A 19,171-nucleotide genomic window follows, 5' to 3' on the forward strand; every position below is an offset into this window, starting at 1 on the left:
CCTGGCCCATGTGTTAAATCTCATAGTTCAGCGTTTCCTCAAGACATACCCCAATCTGTCTGATTTGCTCACAAAGGTGCGCCGCATCTGTGCGCATTTCAGGAAGTCCAGCACAGATGCTGCCACTCTCAGGGCAGCGCAGCGCCGCCTCCAACTGCCCGCTCAACGACTGTTGTGCGACGTGCCCACGAGGTGGAATTCAACATTAACCATGTTATCCAGAGTTTACCAGCAGCGCAGAGCGATTGTAGACTGCCAGATGTCAACTTCCACCAGAACTGGTAGTCAGGTCAGTCAGCTTCCTCAAGTCTACAATGAGGAGTGGACGTGGATGTCTGATATCTGTCAGGTGCTGAGTAACTTTGAGGAGTCAACACAGATGGTCAGTGGCGATGCCGCCATCATCAGCCTCACCATCCCGCTGCTTGGCCTGTTGAAAAACTCTCTGGTCAGCATGAAGTCGGAAGCTTTGCGCTCGTCACAAGAGACGGGGGAAGAAGATTCCCTTGTTGATAGCCAAAGCACCCTTAGGTCTGTTTCTCAGCGCATATCGGAGGAGGTGGAGGAGGATGAGGAGGAAGAGGAGGAGAATGTTGGCGAGACAGAAAAGGGGACCATTGTTCAGTCCTTCACTGTTCAGCGTGTATGGGCAGAAGAAGAGGAGTTGGAGGAGGAGGAAATGGGCAGTCAGGCCAGTGAGGGGAGTGAATTGTTGCGCGTTGGTACTCTGGCGCATATGGCAGATTTCATGCTAGGCTGCCTATCCCGTGACCCTCGCGTTCAAAGAATTTATTCCAGCACCGATTACTGGGTATTCACTCTCCTGGACCCACGGTACAAGCAAAATCTTTCCACTCTCATCCCTGGAGAGGAAAGGAGTGTGAGAATGCATGAATAGCAGCAGGCCCTGGTGCACAAGCTGAAACAGTATTTCCCTTCTGACAGCGCTAGCGGCAGAGGGCGTACTTCTGCGGGACAAGTAGCGAGGGAGAGTAGGCGAGCAGGCAGCTTGTCCAGCACTGGCAGGGGTACGCTTTACAAGGCCTTTGCCAGTTTTATGTCACCCCAGCAAGACACTGTCACCTGTCCCCAGTCTCGGCAGAGTAGGGCTGATCTTTACAGAAAGATGGTGAGGGAGTACGTAGCTGACCATACCATCGTCCTAAATGATCACACAGCTCCCTACAACTACTGGGTTTCAAAGCTGGACATGTGGCACGAACTGGTGCTGTATGCCTTGGAGGTTCTTGCCTGCCCTGCTGCTAGCGTGTTGTCCGAGCGGGTTTTCAGTGCAGCTGGTGGCATCATCACCGATAAGCGTACACGCCTGTCGACTGAAAGCGCTGACAGGCTGACGCTTATCAAGATGAATAAAGCCTGGATTTCTCCGCATTTTCATTCTCCACCAGGTGAAAGAAGCTCAACCTGAATAATGTATGCACTCCTCCTCCTCATTGTCCTCCTTCTCCTCCTCTTTGTACACTAAAGCATAGGAAACTGGCTATTTTTTGCCAGGGCCAACTGGCTCTAGCTATAGTACTCTATGTATTTAATTTTTCTGGAGGGCCACCTACCCGGTCCTCTGTTTTAAGCAATTTTTGGGAGTGCCACATACAGGCACTCAATCTATTTAATTTTTCTGGAGGACCACCTACCTGCTCCTCTGGTTTGAAAACTTTTTTGGACTGCCACATACAGGCACTCAATTTATTAAATTTTTCTGGAGGACCACCTACCTGCTCCTCTGGTTTGAAAACTTTTTTGGACTGCCACATACAGGCACTATCCAAATTAAATTGTCTCCATAGCAGCCTCCACATGTCGTCTTTTTAGCTGGCTCCACACGTTGTCTCCATTGCTACCTCCACACGTCATCGCCATAGCTGCCTCCAAAACTCATCCATATAGCTGCCTCCATACATGGTCTCCGTATCAAACGAACTGTGTCAGGCAGAATTTTGGGTTGTTTTCATGGATTCCACATCAAACTTCTTAACTTTGTCGCCACCCTGCTGTGTAATCCACAAAATATACTGGCAAACTTTTATCATTTACCAATATTATTTCAGCGCTTCTTGGGCATCTGTTTACATTCCCCTCACCCGCCATATCCCAAACTTATAAGAACGCTACTACACTTGATCTTATACAAAAGGTTCTTAGAAGTGCTGTTTGGGGAGTAGCCTAGAGACAGGGGCTTGGATTGGCGAAAGCTTGCCTGGCTGCGGAGCGCCAGCTCCATCTCAAGATCCAACTAACATAGTTTTAACTGCAGCACCTTTAATCTACTACTAGTTCACTGCCTCCATACATCGTCCCCTTATCAAACGAGCTGTGTCGGGCAGAATTTTGGGTTGTTTTCATGGCTTCCACATCAAACTTGTTAACTTTGTCGCCACCCTGCTGTGTAATCCACAAAATATACTGCCAAACTTTTATCATTTACCAATATTATTTCAGCGCTTCTTGCGCATCTGTTTACATTCCCCTCACCCGCCATATCCTAAACTTATAAGAACGCTACTACACTTGATCTTATACAAAAGGTTCTCAGAAGTGCTGTTTGGGGAGTAGCCTAGAGACAGGGGCTTGGATTGGCGAAAGCTCGCCTGGCAGCGGAGCGCCAGCTCCATCTCAAGATCCAACTAACATAGTGTTAACTGCAGCACCTTTAATCTACTACTAGTTCACTGCCTCCATACATCGTCCCCTTATCAAACGAGCTGTGTCAGGCAGAATTTTAAGGTGTTTCACCAGATACATAGTGGAACTCGGCCCATCTGTCGCCGCCATGCTGGAGACCTGAAGTTGCAATCATAGCAGCGCAATATGGATGCCCCATACTGTCGCTCTTAATCATGGAACCATTTCCGTAAAAACAATTAAAAATAGAACCACTATGCTATTCCATTATTCCTAGGTGAAATATTCAAACGACCCGGCCTGCTTTGAAAATTATAATTTTTTCAAAGTAAACGCTTCTGGCCCCCAGGCCCATTTTGGGTGGGGAGGAGCCGAGAGACAGGGGCTTGGACAGGGAAAGCTCGCCTGGCAGCGGACCGCCAGCTCCATCCCAAGATTAGGCAGCCTCAGAGGCATCCATGCATGCTGCCCCTGCTGTTTCCTCCATTTTGCCTCCACGATCCTCCACAGCGTCCACCAATGTCTCATTTCAACTCTCTATACCCCAGACGCTGGAGCACGAGAGGATATGCAGCACATCATCCCCTTATCAAACGAGCTGTGTCAGGCAGAATTTTCAGGTGTTTCACCAGATACATAGTGGAACTCGGCCCATCTGTCGCCGCCATGCTGGAGACCTGAAGTTGCAATCATAGCAGCGCAATATGAATGCCCCATACTGTCGCTCTTAATCATGGAAGTCGTCTCCATGGCTGCCTCCACATGTCGTCCCCTTATCAAAAGAGCTGTGTCAGGCTCATTTTTCGTGTGTTTCACCAGATACGTTATGGAACTTGGTCACTATGTCGCCAACATGCTGTGTTATCGACTAAATATACTGTCAACCTTTTGTTCACATAGGAAATCATTTCACCTCCTTTGGTGAAACCTGAGTCCATTTAGGGTATGTCGCCATGAGACTCTCTAGCCTGCCACTGCTGCCGCTGCCTCTGCATGCCGTCCCCTATAGTGTCAGGGTCAATTATTGGATGTTTTAGATGCTATCTAGCCTCATTCGGTCACTCTGTCATGGTCATGCTGTTGCCCATAATTTTGGCATAATGGTGCAATTAAGCAGCCTCAGAGGCATCCATGCATGCTGCCCCTGCTGTTTCCTGTCCATTTCCGTGGTGCTTCCATCCTTTTCTGAGGTTCCCAGGTGTTTGGCCAAGCTTCCCTGTGCAGACCCTTGGTCCCCTTGAAAAATGCTCGAGTCTCCCATTGACTTCAATGGGGTTCGTTATTCGAGACGAGCACTCGAGCATCGGGAAAAGTTTGTCTCGAATAACGAGTACCCGAGCATTTTAGTGCTCGCTCATCTCTAATCATCTGCTGTCACCTCATACACCTCACACATCATGTACTAGTGTAACCTCAGCAAGTATAACACTGGGGTTACCATGTTATATCATCTGCTGTCACCTCATACACATCACACATCATGTACTAGTGTAACCTCAGCAAGTATAACACTGGGGTCACCATGTTATATCCTCTGCTGTCACCTCATACACCTCACACATCATGTACTAGTGTAACCTCAGCAAGTATAACACTGGGGTTACCATGTTATATCATCTGCTGTCACCTCATACACATCACACATCATGTACTAGTGTAACCTCAGCAAGTATAACACTGGGGTTACCATGTTATATCATCTGCTGTCACCTCATACACATCACACATCATGTACTAGTGTAACCTCAGCAAGTATAACACTGGGGTTACCATGTTATATCATCTCCTGTCACCTCATACACATCACACATCATGTACTAGTGTAACCTCAGCAAGTATAACACTGGGGTTACCATGTTATATCATCTGCTGTCACCTCATACACATCACACATCATGTACTAGTGTAACCTCAGCAAGTATAACACTGGGGTTACCATGTTATATCATCTGCTGTCACCTCATACACATCACACATCATGTACTAGTGTAACCTCAGCAAGTATAACACTGGGGTCACCATGTTATATCATCTGCTGTCACCTCATATACATCACACATCATGTACTAGTGTAACCTCAGCAAGTATAACACTGAGGTTACCATGTTATATCATCTGCTGTCACCTCATACACATCACACATCATGTACTAGTGTAACCTCAGCAAGTATAACACTGGGGTTACCATGTTATATCATCTGCTGTCACCTCATACACATCACACATCATGTACTAGTGTAACCTCAGCAAGTATAACACTGGGGTTACCATGTTATATCATCTGCTGTCACCTCATATACATCACACATCACGTACCAGTGTAACCTCAGCAAGTATAACACTGGGGTTACCCTGTTATATCATCTGCTGTCACCTCATACACATCACACATCATGTACTAGTGTAACCTCAGCAAGTATAACACTGGGGTTACCATGTTATATCATCTGCCGTCACCACATACACATCACACATCATGTACTAGTGTAACCTCAGCAAGTATAACACTGGGGTTACCATGTTATATCATCTGCTGTCACCTCATACACCTCACACATCATGTACTAGTGTAACCTCAGCAAGTATAACACTGGGGTTACCATGTTATATCATCTCCTGTCACCTCATACACATCACACATCATGTAGTAGTGTAACCTCAGCAAGTATAACACTGGGGTTACCATGTTATATCATCTGCTGTCACCTCATACACATCACACATCATGTACTAGTGTAACCTCAGCAAGTATAACACTGGGGTTACCATGTTATATCATCTGCTGTCACCTCATACACATCACACATCATGTAGTAGTGTAACCTCAGCAAGTATAACACTGGGGTTACCATGTTATATCATCTGCTGTCACCTCATACACATCACACATCATGTACTAGTGTAACCTCAGCAAGTATAACACTGGGGTCACCATGGACTGTAGGGATTAACAAACCCAAACCTTAAATTTGGCACTTGACCTTGTACCTTGATCAACCATCCAACCGTTTGGTACTTGACCTTGTACCTTGATCAACCATCCAACCGCTTGGTACTTGACCTTGTGCCTTGATCAACCATCCAACCGTTTGTTACGTGACCTTGTACCCTGATCAACCATCCGGTACTTGACCTTGTACTTTGATAAACCTTCCATCCGTCTGGTACTTGACCTTGTACTTTGATAAATCATCCATCCGTCTGGTACTTGACCGTGTACCTAGACTAACCACCCAGCCACCTGGTACTTGACCGTGTACCTAGACTAACCACCCAACCGTCTGGTACTTGACCGTGTACCTAGACTAACCACCCAACCATCTGGTACTTGACCGTGTACCTAGACTAACCACCCATAAACAGACCGGGAAACTAAATGTTTGGGTAATGTGGGAAGGCCACAGCGTTTATTAACAACTAAGATAAATTATTAAATAATGTTATAAATGAAAACATTTCCCAACTTGCTAGGCCCGCTTGGCATCTTCAAAATCTTGAGAACCGACTTCGCCCGAAATGGCGGCTGCGTCCCTGCAGCCGGCATGTGGGCATCTTCCAGCGCCTTAGGGCCTGTGTAACTTCCGCCTTCGCTGTGACGTCTGTAGGAAAACAGAAGGAAACAGCCAGAACCAAGGAAAGAAAAGCTGAAAAGAAATAATTCTGAGGGCAGGGTGGGAGGGTGACTTCTCGCCTCTTCGTTCCAGGGGGCAGAAGGAAAGAGGCCCCCCCACGTGCTCTCGGACTTTTTAAAACCACCGGGCGGGTCCTTACCCGCCCCCAAACACCACCTCCTGTGACCTCACACAGGAGGAGTAAAGGGGCAAGCCCCACCAGCCTACCAGAAGGCTAGAAACCACCCCCTACAGTCCTCAGCCCCTTCGCTATTTGCTTTGGGGCTTGTTAGACTGTAGGGATTAACAAACCCAAACCTTAAATTTGGTACTTGCCCCTGTACCTTGATAAACCATCCAACCGATTGGCACTTGACCTTGTACCTTGATCAACCATCCAACCGTTTGGTACTTGACCTTGTACCTTGATCAACCATCCAACCGCTTGGTACTTGACCTTGTGCCTTGATCAACCATCCAACCGTTTGGTACTTGACCTTGTACCCTGATCAACCATCCAACCATCCGGTACTTGACCTTGTACTTTGATAAACCTTCCATCCGTCTGGTACTTGACCTTGTACTTTGATAAATCATCCATCCGTCTGGTACTTGACCGTGTACCTAGACTAACCACCCAGCCACCTGGTACTTGACCGTGTACCTAGACTAACCACCCAACCGTCTGGTACCTGACCGTGTACCTAGACTAACCACCCATCAACAGACCGGGAAACTAAATGTTTGGGTAATGTGGGAAGGCCACAGCGTTTATTAACAACTAAGATAAATTATTAAATAATGTTATAAATTAAAACATTTCCCAACTTGCTAGGCCTGCTTGGCATCTTCAAAATCTTGAGAACCGACTTCGCCCGAAATGGCGGCTGCGTCCCTACAGCCGGCATGTGGGCATCTTCCAGCGCCTTAGGGCCTGTGTAACTTCCGCCACGGAGCAGCCTCCTCCCTCCTACCACCGGCTGCGACCCCCCACACGGACCAAGGCCATGGACATCTCAGCCTGCTCCCGCAGGCTGAGAAGGAAATTATTCTAAAATATTAACCTCAATGGAATTGGGATGGACCCCGTCGCATTATAAGAGATGGTGGTTATCCTATGCGTCACTCCACCCAGGGACACCATGTATTGTGATAATCAGGACTTTCCTTGCTCTCTTTATAGCAGCTGTGAATAGGATGCCTGATCCATTAACTGCTCGAAGACATGCCTGCAAAACCCACAAGACTTCCTTCAAGGGTCTAGTTATCCGGGGTGAGATGTGCCTTTTGTGCTACCCAGGATTATCCTTTACCGACTTTAAGTTACTGCATTTACCCAAAACCAGGGACCGAAACCGCAAAAGCTCGCAACTAGTTATGGAAAGTTTTGGACAGTTCCATCTTTCTCTGCACTAAGTCAACCGCCCTATCAAAGGAGACGTACGTAACCGCCACAACCTCCTATATAGCGTCATTGACCGAGGGACCTTTGGGAAAAGACAGGTGGAAGATTAATCTGAACTTTCCGGGCTCCTTTTGGTAACTAAGCCTGGCGGTTCTATAAGGGACCGGCCGTCCTACCCGGGGAAACCTTTCCCGACCTTCTCTAGTGCTAATACTGGATTGAAAGAAATTAAACTGCCGCATTTAACCAACCTTGCGGTGGGCTGGTGGCTAACCTGATGCAGTGGATGGGGGGAGAAGTGCCTTTTGTGCTGCCCAGGATTATCCTTCACTGACATTAACCCCTTAATGCCGAAGCCACTTTTCACCTTCCTTACACGGGCCATTTTTTGAAATCTGCCCTGCGTCACTATAAATGGTTATAACTCCGGAAGCTTTAACAGATCCAAGTGATTTTAAAATTGTTTTCTCGTGACCCCTTGTACTTCATGTTAGTTACAAAATTTTGGTGTTATGTTTTGCATTTAATTAGGAGAAATTCAGATATTTGGTGAAAATTTTGAAAAATTCTCAATTATTTGGTGAAACTTTAGAAAAATTCTCGATTACCGGACTTCAAAATGTTCTACTTCATCCCATACATAGTCAGAACCGCTAAAAATGAAATAACTAACATTCACCGAATGACTAATTTATGTGGACGTGATGCTTTATGCATATTAAATTTTTACAGGATGTTATGGGGCTTTGAATGTTCCGTGCGATTTTCCATATTTTCATAAAAAACGCAAAAACCTGCTATTGCGGGACCTGCTCAGTTTCAGGTCACTTTGAGAGGTCTAAATAAAAGAAAACCCCATAAATTACCCCAATATAGAAAGGACCCCTTGAATGTATGTGAAACAACTTTTGTGAAGTTAGTTAACCCTTTAACTGTTTCACAGGGGTTAAAACAAAAACGGATGCAATTGAAATTTTTTATTTTTTTTTTGACTAAATTAATGTGTTTTTCAAAATGTACAAATTCACAGTGGATAAAATGCCAAAACGCTCCACGAATTTTAATCCCCAATCCCTTCCGTGTATAACAATCCCCCATATGTGGTGGTATTCCGCTGTATGGGCACACGCCAGGGCATGGGGGGGGGGGGGAGCTGCGCCATTCACCGCAGATTATGCATTGTCACTTTTTTTTTTTGGACAATTAAGGGCTTATTCTTTGCATCATGAGATGCACTTTACAAATACTTCATTTTAGTGGGTCTGTAGCTTATTGATGACATTTGATTAACTCTTGAATGTATGGGTGAAAGAAAAATTGTCAATTTTGGTTCCCTTTCTTTTTCTATTTATTGGAGGTCGTACACCGTACACTAAAAATACTATATTATCTTTATTCTATATGTCACTACGATTACGTTAATACCTCATGTATATAGTTTTTTTTTTTTGTTTTTTTTTTGTTTTTACAATTTTACTGAATGAACTAAAATAGAGGAAATCTCATTTGTTTTTGCATCGCCATCTTTTCGGAGACGTAACTTTAATATTTTTTGTTGACAGAGCGAGTTTAGGGCTTATTTTTACGTGTTGAGTTGTTCTTTTCAAGTGATACCATTTTGGCGCTCAATTTTTTTTCTTTTTTTTTTCTTTAAATATGTTTTTATTAAATGTATTAACTCTTATCCCTTTTACAGGTAAGCCTGATCAAGCGATCCACTGATCGCTTATTAAAGCTATTGTTCACCACACACAGTGTAATACAAATGTATTACACTGCGCATGCACGGACCCGGCTCCTGGAAGGAGGATCGCACAGCCCCGGGCACTGGCATTCCCGGGGCTGCGATCCCTAAATGTGTTACCCTGTCCTGCGTTAGCTAAATTCCCTAAGCCCACAGATGTATCCTGACTGGCTTGTAATTGTGTGATCAGTGATCTAATGGACGTGATGACCTCTGTTCTTGTGTGATGAGGTAATGGACGTGATGACCTCTGTTCTTGTGTGATGAGGTAATGGACGTGATGACCTCTGTTCTTGTGTGATGACCTCTGTGTTCTTGTGTGATGACCTCTGTGTTCTTGTGTGATGACCTCTGTGTTCTTGTGTTTGTTTTAAAACTGTTTTTATTAGGTACACAAAAGATCACCGTTACATTTGTCAGTAGCAAAAGGTTTGTACCAGTTTTCTTTTTTCTTTTAAACAAATACCTGAAGAATTCTACCATTAAATGTAACATGAAAGTTTTCATATAAAGCCGACAAAGGTAAAATAACTCGGGAAGGGAGGGGGGAAGGAAGAGGGTTACGTAGGGGAGGAATGGGGGAGGGGATGTGTAAAAGGTAGGTAACTTGAGATGAGAATAGGGTAAGTTTCATTATTAGAGCACCTTGTTTTTATGGGATATCCATGGAGACCAAATGTGTAGGAATTTTTCTCTGGTACCAGAGGACCAGTGTGCCAGTTCCTCAAATCTACATAATTCGTTGACTTTTTCAGTCCATTGCGCTATTGAGGGGGAATTACTAGACTTCCAGTGCCTGGGGATTAGCTTCTTAGCTGCTGTCAGCAGGTGGGTGTGTAGGTGATTGTGTCTCAGTACAAAGCCATTATCAGGGATACCTAATAAAATGGCTTTAGGTGATTTAGGGATAGTCATTGTACAAATTTTCCCGGTTGCCTCCAGGACAGCATCCAAAAAGTTTTCTATTACCGGGCAGGACCACCAAATATGCGTCATGTCCCCTGTGTCTAAGCCACATCTCCAACATGTACTGAGTATGTCTGGATTTATTTTATGTAGCCATAAAGGTGTCTTGTACCATCTAGACTATTTTGTAGTGGTTTTCTTTAATTCTGATGCATCTTGAGTAGCCATTGGAATTACTTATTAGGCCTTCAACATCCTCCTTTGAGAATGGTGTCTGTAGTTCATTTTCCCACTGGTGGACATAGGAAGGGGTCTCTTGCTTACCTAGCCTCAATATTGCATCGTAGCAACTTGACAGGAGTTGTTTATATAAAGGTTTTTTATTAGCTAACGTTAGTAGCCAGTCTGCAGGTTGAGATTTTTGCCAGAAGGAAGTTAAAAATTTGTTGCATATATCTGTGAAGTTACGAATGTGGATGAAGTTTTTGAGTAAGAGCCCTGTCTTCCTAGCTAGGTGGTGTACATCTATGGAATCTGTGTCAGTGAAGAAGGAGGCCACTGAGTAAGGGTGTAGATGTCTCCAGAAGGAATCTGAATGGGGTCTTTCTGGGTAAACCAAGTATGGGAGTAGACTCATAGGAAGTAGTTCAAAGGGTATTCCCCCTGCCCCTAGTTTGTCCTCTGTGTTCTTGTGTGATGAGGTAATGGACGTGACGACCTCTGTGCTCTTGTGTGAGGAGGTAATGGCCGACCACGAGGGGAGGCCACTGAACTCACCGGATGAAGTCTTCGCTGGTGGAGCTGACGTGTCCTGATGAGAAGACTGTGCTTTGTCCTGTTCAGATGGTTGGTGATGTTCAGAAGCTGAAGTGATGCGTTTAGGTGGTTTCTTGATGATGTCATAACTGCGAGGTGGAGCTTGAGAGCCTTGGCTGCCATGACGGGATTACCTCTGGGACTGCAGTGGCTGTAGATGAGCTGAGGATCTGTTTTCGGATTCCTGGCGAGTTGTTGGATGCTTTGATGTCCGCCTGGAGCGCTTGGTCAGGCGGTGAGGGAAGTCTCGGTGACGGGTGCGGGTGTGTGAGTGCGCCACCTCGCGGCCACTGGAACCCGGTGATGATGGGCTGCTGTAGTGTCTGCGACGTCCTCCGTGATGATGATGGCGGCTGTGGCCTGGTGAGAGGAGCTCAGAGCCAGTATCGGCAGCCCGCCTGCGGTATGGCCACTGGGAGTCCATTCTGCTGGGATGTTGCTGCTCCTAGGACGAGGATCTGTTGCTCCGGTCTCTGTGGTGCACCGTGGACATAGAGGTCTCTACCGCATCAAGAGTATGCAGAGAGGACTCGGGGGAGTAGGGAAGGGGAGCTGCCCAGGGGTCCAGAGCTGTGGTGTTGGCTGTGCCGGGGGAGAGGGGGGGAGAGCCTGGGGCTGGCTGGGGAGTAGGCCTGAGGTCTGAGATGGGGCCTAGGGCTGTCAGGGGAGTAAGCCCGAGGCCTGGGATGGGGCCTGGGGCTGTCAGGGGAGTAGGCCCGAGGCCTGGGATGGGGCCTGGGGCTGTCAGGGGAGTAGGCCCGAGGCCTGGGATGGGGCCTGGGGCTGTCTGGGGAGTAGGCCCGAGGCCTGGGATGGGGCCTGGGGCTGTCTGGGGAGTAGGCCCGAGGCCTGGGATGGGGCCTGGGGCTGTCTGGGGAGTAGGCCCGAGGCCTAGGGCTGTCTGGGGAGTAGGGCCGAGGCCTTCAGTCGGCTGTAGGGAAGGCCCGAGGCCTGGTGGGCGGCCCGGGGCTGGCTGGAGCACAGGCCCGAAGCCTGCCGGGAGGCCCTGGCTTGTGAGCCGAGTAGGCCTGAAGCCTGCCGCGTGGTGAAAGGGGGGCCTGTGCGCTGCCAGAATGGCAGGGGGAGAGCCGGACCCGCGACAGAGAGGAGCAGGAGGAGGATCGGTGTCGGGGAGGGCGCCTGGGCTCGCAGTAGGCCCGGACCATAGCGTGGCCGGGCATGGAGGCCGCAGGCATCGGATGGTGCCGGGGTGAGCTGAACGGCAGGGGGAGCGGGATCGCGTGCGCCGCGGAGGTGGGGGGGGCGGCCGTTGCCGGCCGGGTGCCTGGAAGAAACTTCAGGCTGGGGCTTGGTCTGAAGGTAAGGGGACCGGAGCTGTGTGCAGGGGGTGGGGGAGCTCTGGCTGAGCGGGTCGCAGAGCTGGGGTGCGGGGCAGGTGAGCGGGCAGCGGAGATGGGGCGCGGGGCAGGTGAGCGGGCAGCAGCGCTGGGGTGCGGGGCAGGTGAGCGGGCAGCGGAGATGGGGCGCGGGGCAGGTGAGCTGGCAGCAGCGCTGGGGCGCGGGGCAGGTGAGCTGGCAGCAGCGCTGGGGTGCGGGGCAGGTGAGCTGGCAGCAGCGCTGGGGTGCGGGGCAGGTGAGCTGGCAGCAGCGCTGGGGTGCGGGGCAGGTGAGCTGGCAGCAGCGCTGGGGTGCGGGGCAGGTGAGCTGGCAGCAGCGCTGGGGTGCGGGGCAGGTGAGCTGGCAGCAGCGCTGGGGTGCGGGGCAGGTGAGCTGGCAGCAGCGCTGGGGTGCGGGGCAGGTGAGCTGGCAGCAGCGCTGGGGTGCGGGGCAGGTGAGATGGCAGCAGCGCTGGGGTGCGGGGCAGGGGATGCAACGCGCTTACCCTTTGCATACTTCTCAGCAGGGCTCCCACGACGATCCTCCGGGGCAGTCGGTGTCCCACGTGGTCTGGGCGACGCCATCTTCTTCTGGCCCGGGCCGCGCTTCCTGGCTGGTGCAGGTGATGATCTTCCTCAGGGGACGTCCTCCATCTTCTGCCAGCTGCTCCCGTGGAGGAGGTAAGGAGCACTGGGTGGGTGGTGGTGACAGGGTGGCAGGCCGCCGGGCGGGGGTGGTGGCTGTACCCTCCAGGGTGGAAGCCACTGCAGCGGGTTTCGATCCAGGGAGATGGGTGTCCTCTTCAGGGACGTCCGCTTCTTGAACCGACCCCGCAGCAGGGCGCTGCAGGAGGGTATCCAGCATGGCTGAACCCTGCATGGCCGCTTGCTGGATTACTTGTTCTTCTAGGGAAGCCATGCTGGGTATTTGCAGAGGGGTCTCTGACTTCTCGCCTCTTCGGTCCAGGGGGCAGAAGGAAAGAGGCCCCCCCACGTGCTCTCGGACTTTTTAAAACCACCGGGCGGGTCCTTACCCGCCCCCAAACACCACCTCCTGTGACCTCACACAGGAGGGGTAAAGGGGCAAGCCCCACCAGCCTACCAGAAGGCTAGAAACCACCCCCTACAGTCCTCAGCCCCTTCGCTATTTGCTTTGGGGCTTGTTATTATATGTTGTTGTTATCTGCTGTCACCTCATACACCTCACACATCATGTACTAGTGTAACCTCAGCAAGTATAACACTGGGGTTACCATGTTATATCATCTGCTGTCACCTCATACACCTCACACATCATGTACTAGTGTAACCTCAGCAAGTATAACACTGGGGTTACCATGTTATATCATCTGCTGTCACCTCATACACCTCACACATCATATACTAGTGTAACCTCAGCAAGTATAACACTGGGGTCACCATGTTATATCATCTGCTGTCACCTCATACACCTCACACATCATATACTAGTGTAACCTCAGCAAGTATAACACTGGGGTCACCATGTTATATCATCTGCTGTCACCTCATACACCTCACACATCATGTACTAGTGTAACCTCAGCAAGTATAACACTGGGGTCACCATGTTATATCATCTGCTGTCACCTCATACACATCACACATCATGTACTAGTGTAACCTCAGCAAGTATAACACTGGGGTTACCATGTTATATCATCTGCTGTCACCTCATACACATCACACATCATGTACTAGTGTAACCTCAGCAAGTATAACACTGGGGTCACCATGTTATATCATCTGCTGTCACCTCATACACATCACACATCATGTACTAGTGTAACCTCAGCAAGTATAACACTGGGGTCACCATGTTATATCACCTGCTGTCACCTCATACACCTCACACATCATGTACTAGTGTAACCTCAGCAAGTATAACACTGGGGTTACCATGTTATATCATCTGCTGTCACCTCATACACCTCACACATCATGTACTAGTGTAACCTCAGCAAGTATAACACTGGGGTCACCATGTTATATCATCTGCTGTCACCTCATACACCTCACACATCATGTACTAGTGTAACCTCAGCAAGTATAACACTGGGGTTACCATGTTATATTATCTGCTGTCACCTCATACACATCACACATCATGTACTAGTGTAACCTCAGCAAGTATAACACTGGGGTTACCATGTTATATCATCTGCTGTCACCTCATACACCTCACACATCATGTACTAGTGTAACCTCAGCAAGTATAACACTGGGGTTACCATGTTATATTATCTGCTGTCACCTCATACACCTCACACATCATGTACTAGTGTAACCTCAGCAAGTATAACACTGGGGTCACCATGTTATATCATCTGCTGTCACCTCATACACATCACACATCATGTACTAGTGTAACCTCAGCAAGTATAACACTGGGGTTACCATGTTATATCATCTGCTGTCACCTCATACACCTCACACATCATGTACTAGTGTAACCTCAGCAAGTATAACACTGGGGTCACCATGTTATATCATCTGCTGTCACCTCATACACATCACACATCACGTACTAGTGTAACCTCAGCAAGTATAACACTGGGGTTACCATGTTATATCATCTGCTGTCACCTCATACACATCACACATCATGTACTAGTGTAACCTCAGCAAGTATAACACTGGGGTTACCATGTTATATCATCTGCTGTCACCTCATACACATCACACATCATGTACTAGTGTAACCTCAGCAAGTATAACACTGGGGTTACCATGTTATATCATCTGCTGTCACCTCATACACATCACACATCATGTACTAGTGTAACCTCAGCAAGTATAACACTGGGGTCACCATGTTATATTATCTGCTGTCACCTCATACACATCACACATCATGTACTAGTGCAACCTCTGCAAGTATAACACTGGGGTCACCATGTTATATCATCTGCTGTCACCTCATACACATCACACATCATGTACTAGTGTAACCTCAGCAAGTATAACACTGGGGTCACCATGTTATATCATCTGCTGTCACCTCATACACATCACACATCATGTACTAGTGTAACCTCAGCAAGTATAACACTGGGGTTACCATGTTATATCATCTGCTGTCACCTCATACACCTCACATATCATGTACTAGTGTAACCTCAGCAAGTATAACACTGGGGTTACCATGTTATATCATCTGCTGTCACCTCATACACATCACACATCATGTACTAGTGTAACCTCAGCAAGTATAACACTGGGGTTACCATGTTATATCATCTGCTGTCACCTCATACACATCACACATCATGTACTAGTGTAACCTCAGCAAGTATAACACTGGGGTTACCCTATTATATCATCTGCTGTCACCTCATACACATCACACATCATGTACTAGTGTAACCTCAGCAAGTATAACACTGGGGTTACCATGTTATATCATCTGCTGTCACCTCATACACCTCACACATCATGTACTAGTGTAACCTCAGCAAGTATAACACTGGGGTCACCATGTTATATTATCTGCTGTCACCTCATACACCTCACACATCATGTACTAGTGTAACCTCAGCAAGTATAACACTGGGGTTACCATGTTATATCATCTGCTGTCACCTCATACACCTCACACATCATGTACTAGTGTAACCTCAGCAAGTATAACACTGGGGTCACCATGTTATATCATCTGCTGTCACCTCATACACATCACACATCATGTACTAGTGTAACCTCAGCAAGTATAACACTGGGGTCACCATGTTATATCATCTGCTGTCACCTCATACACATCACACATCATGTACTAGTGTAACCTCAGCAAGTATAACACTGGGGTTACCATGTTATATCATCTGCTGTCACCTCATACACATCACACATCATGTACTAGTGTAACCTCAGCAAGTATAACACTGGGGTCACCATGTTATATCATCTGCTGTCACCTCATACACCTCACACATCATGTACTAGTGTAACCTCAGCAAGTATAACACTGGGGTCACCATGTTATATCATCTGCTGTCACCTCATACCCCTCACACATCATGTACTAGTGTAACCTCAGCAAGTATAACACTGGGGTTACCATGTTATATCATCTGCTGTCACCTCATACACATCACACATCATGTACTAGTGTAACCTCAGCAAGTATAACACTGGGGTTACCATGTTATATCATCTGCTGTCACCTCATACACCTCACACATCATGTACTAGTGTAACCTCAGCAAGTATAACACTGGGGTTACCATGTTATATCATCTGCTGTCACCTCATACACCTCACACATCATGTACTAGTGTAACCTCAGCAAGTATAACACTGGGGTCACCATGTTATATCATCTGCTGTCATCTCATATACATCACACATCATGTACTAGTGTAACCTCAGCAAGTATAACACTGGGGTTACCATGTTATATCATCTGCTGTCACCTCATACACATCACACATCACGTACTAGTGTAACCTCAGCAAGTATAACACTGGGGTTACCATGTTATATCATCTGCTGTCACCTCATACACCTCACACATCATGTACTAGTGTAACCTCAGCAAGTATAACACTGGGGTCACCATGTTATATCATCTGCTGTCACCTCATACACATCACACATCATGTACTAGTGTAACCTCAGCAAGTATAACACTGGGGTTACCCTGTTATATCATCTGCTGTCACCTCATACACATCACACATCATGTACTAGTGTAACCTCAGCAGACTGGAGGGCATGCAACAGAACACCTTAGGTAAACCACCTGTAAGGGCACTTTAATTGTTTACCCATAACACAAATATCAGTAAAGTGTAACTTCCAAAATATGACAGACACTTCTTGCTGGGTGGAAAATTAGGTCACAGCTTTATTTATTTATTTTATATATTAACCCGTAATATCCAAAATCAGGCACTTGGAATAGAATCACACATTTTTGAGCTCTGGAAGCTGTATGCCAGCTGGACTCCCAGCTGCCAAGTCGGCCAACCGAGCAATCACCATCTCAAATCTTCCGCCATTCCGCCACCAGCAGATCCGTGTACCCCTACATGGATCTGCGCCCCCACCCAACAAGAAGAAGTGTCTACTCAATACCATCAGAAAAACCCCAGAGGAATATATTCAGGCCCATCTCTTTAAGGTAACACTGTTTGGACACATTACATCTGCATCGTTCCCACTATCTCCCTGTGCCGTACTAGATCACCACACTTATAGTGCATGAAATGGACCATGCCGGAGTTAACCGTATACCCGGCCCACTCCAAAGCAGTAGAATTCCTAGAACCTTGCCAGATAACTCAGGGAACTTTCTTCAAACATTTTTTTCACAATTTCTGGAAGAAGATTGCACACTGGCAAGGCCTGTCTCATTAAGGTCAATAATACAGCCTCTGGGAGGACCTGAATCCATTTTAAGCCCTGTATACACCTCCAAAATACATCTGCCTGTTGAAAAACCCCAAAAACTAGTTCCCGCCAGGGAGACCTGAAATATGTACAAATGACACAGAATGTTGTCATGGGGCAAACATTAACCGGAGAACCTGAAACAATAAGAGGGTAAAAAAGCAATCCCACAATAAATCAGGCAGTGAGCAAAGCATGTAGACCTCCCAAAACTCATAACCTCCACACCTGGGAGGCCGGCTGTAAACCCCTCAGCTGCTGCCCCAATCTGAAAGGAATGGGTGCCCTCATAAGATAAGAAAAGATAGGTAAACCTTTATTAGTCCCACAGTGGGGAAATTCACACCCAGGATTCACATCTTCTTGGGTCCAACCTAAGAACCCCAACATATTTCAAATATCACCTGAAATTAAATATGGGAAAGTGAGGGGAGGAGGCACTTTCATGAACTAAAAAATTGGGACCCAAACCGAGATAACGATAAAATCACCTGAGACACTGTAACCGGGCCAGAGATAGCACCTAGAGACCTGTACAGCTGTACCTGACGATTATCGGGCAACTATTATGCCTATAATAGTATCGTATCGATATACAAACACTTGGGCCTAAGTGAATTATCCCTTAATAAACAGAGGGGGGGAGGGTGGCTGAACGAGAGACAACATCCCTGATACAAATGGTCACAAAACTAGGGGTTAGGCTAAAGGCAAAGGAAAACAAGGTCTTGTATTCTAAGGAGAAAACTGCTGGGTAGCACCTAACCAGGTCATATGACAAGTTGTGAAGAAAATGGCCACCAGGTGGACCCCGGACCTTCCGTAGCCGATATTAGATGCCACTGGTGAAAAGATCTGGAGACTCAAACTGGACAAATTGCAGCCAAAGTATAAAGCACTCAGTACATGTCGGGCCCATTAGGTGATGTTCAACTCCAAACAGCAAAATAGAAGCATTTTACACAAGAGGGAAAGACCCGGAAGGGATGAATAACATTACAACAAGTCAATAACAAATTACAACCCTAAGTTACCACAAATGGGAAGAGATCCAGAAAAGTCAGGTTCTGGTCCGGGACAGAGTCAGATCACTGTGGTGCCCAAGGTTCTCCAGCACACGTCCCCAAATTCCAACCAAAAACCACAGGAGACCCGGCTCTGGCCGTCAGCATGTAATAGCATTGTATGGCAACAAAATCATCACTAAATTGTAAGGTGAACATAAAGACTGGTGATAATATGAATGCGATGTTCTGATATTATAAAACAAGCACAAATGCTGTGAGAGAAAAACTCCCCC

The 19,171-nt window shown here is 47.3% G+C and overlaps 1 protein-coding gene across 1 annotated transcript in view; it reads left to right on the forward strand.

Annotated features, from left to right (window-relative positions):
* Window positions 1–19,171, forward strand: part of LOC140122764 (fucolectin-like) — a 64,505-nt gene that overhangs the window by 7,566 nt on the left and 37,768 nt on the right. The window contains exon 2 of the mRNA XM_072143960.1: window positions 12,990–13,143. The gene's annotated coding sequence lies outside the window, so the exon portion shown is untranslated. The remainder of the gene's footprint in view (window positions 1–12,989; window positions 13,144–19,171) is intronic.

This window comes from Engystomops pustulosus, chromosome 3 (assembly GCF_040894005.1).
Source record: "Engystomops pustulosus chromosome 3, aEngPut4.maternal, whole genome shotgun sequence".
NCBI classification, from domain to species: Eukaryota; Metazoa; Chordata; class Amphibia; order Anura; family Leptodactylidae; genus Engystomops; species Engystomops pustulosus.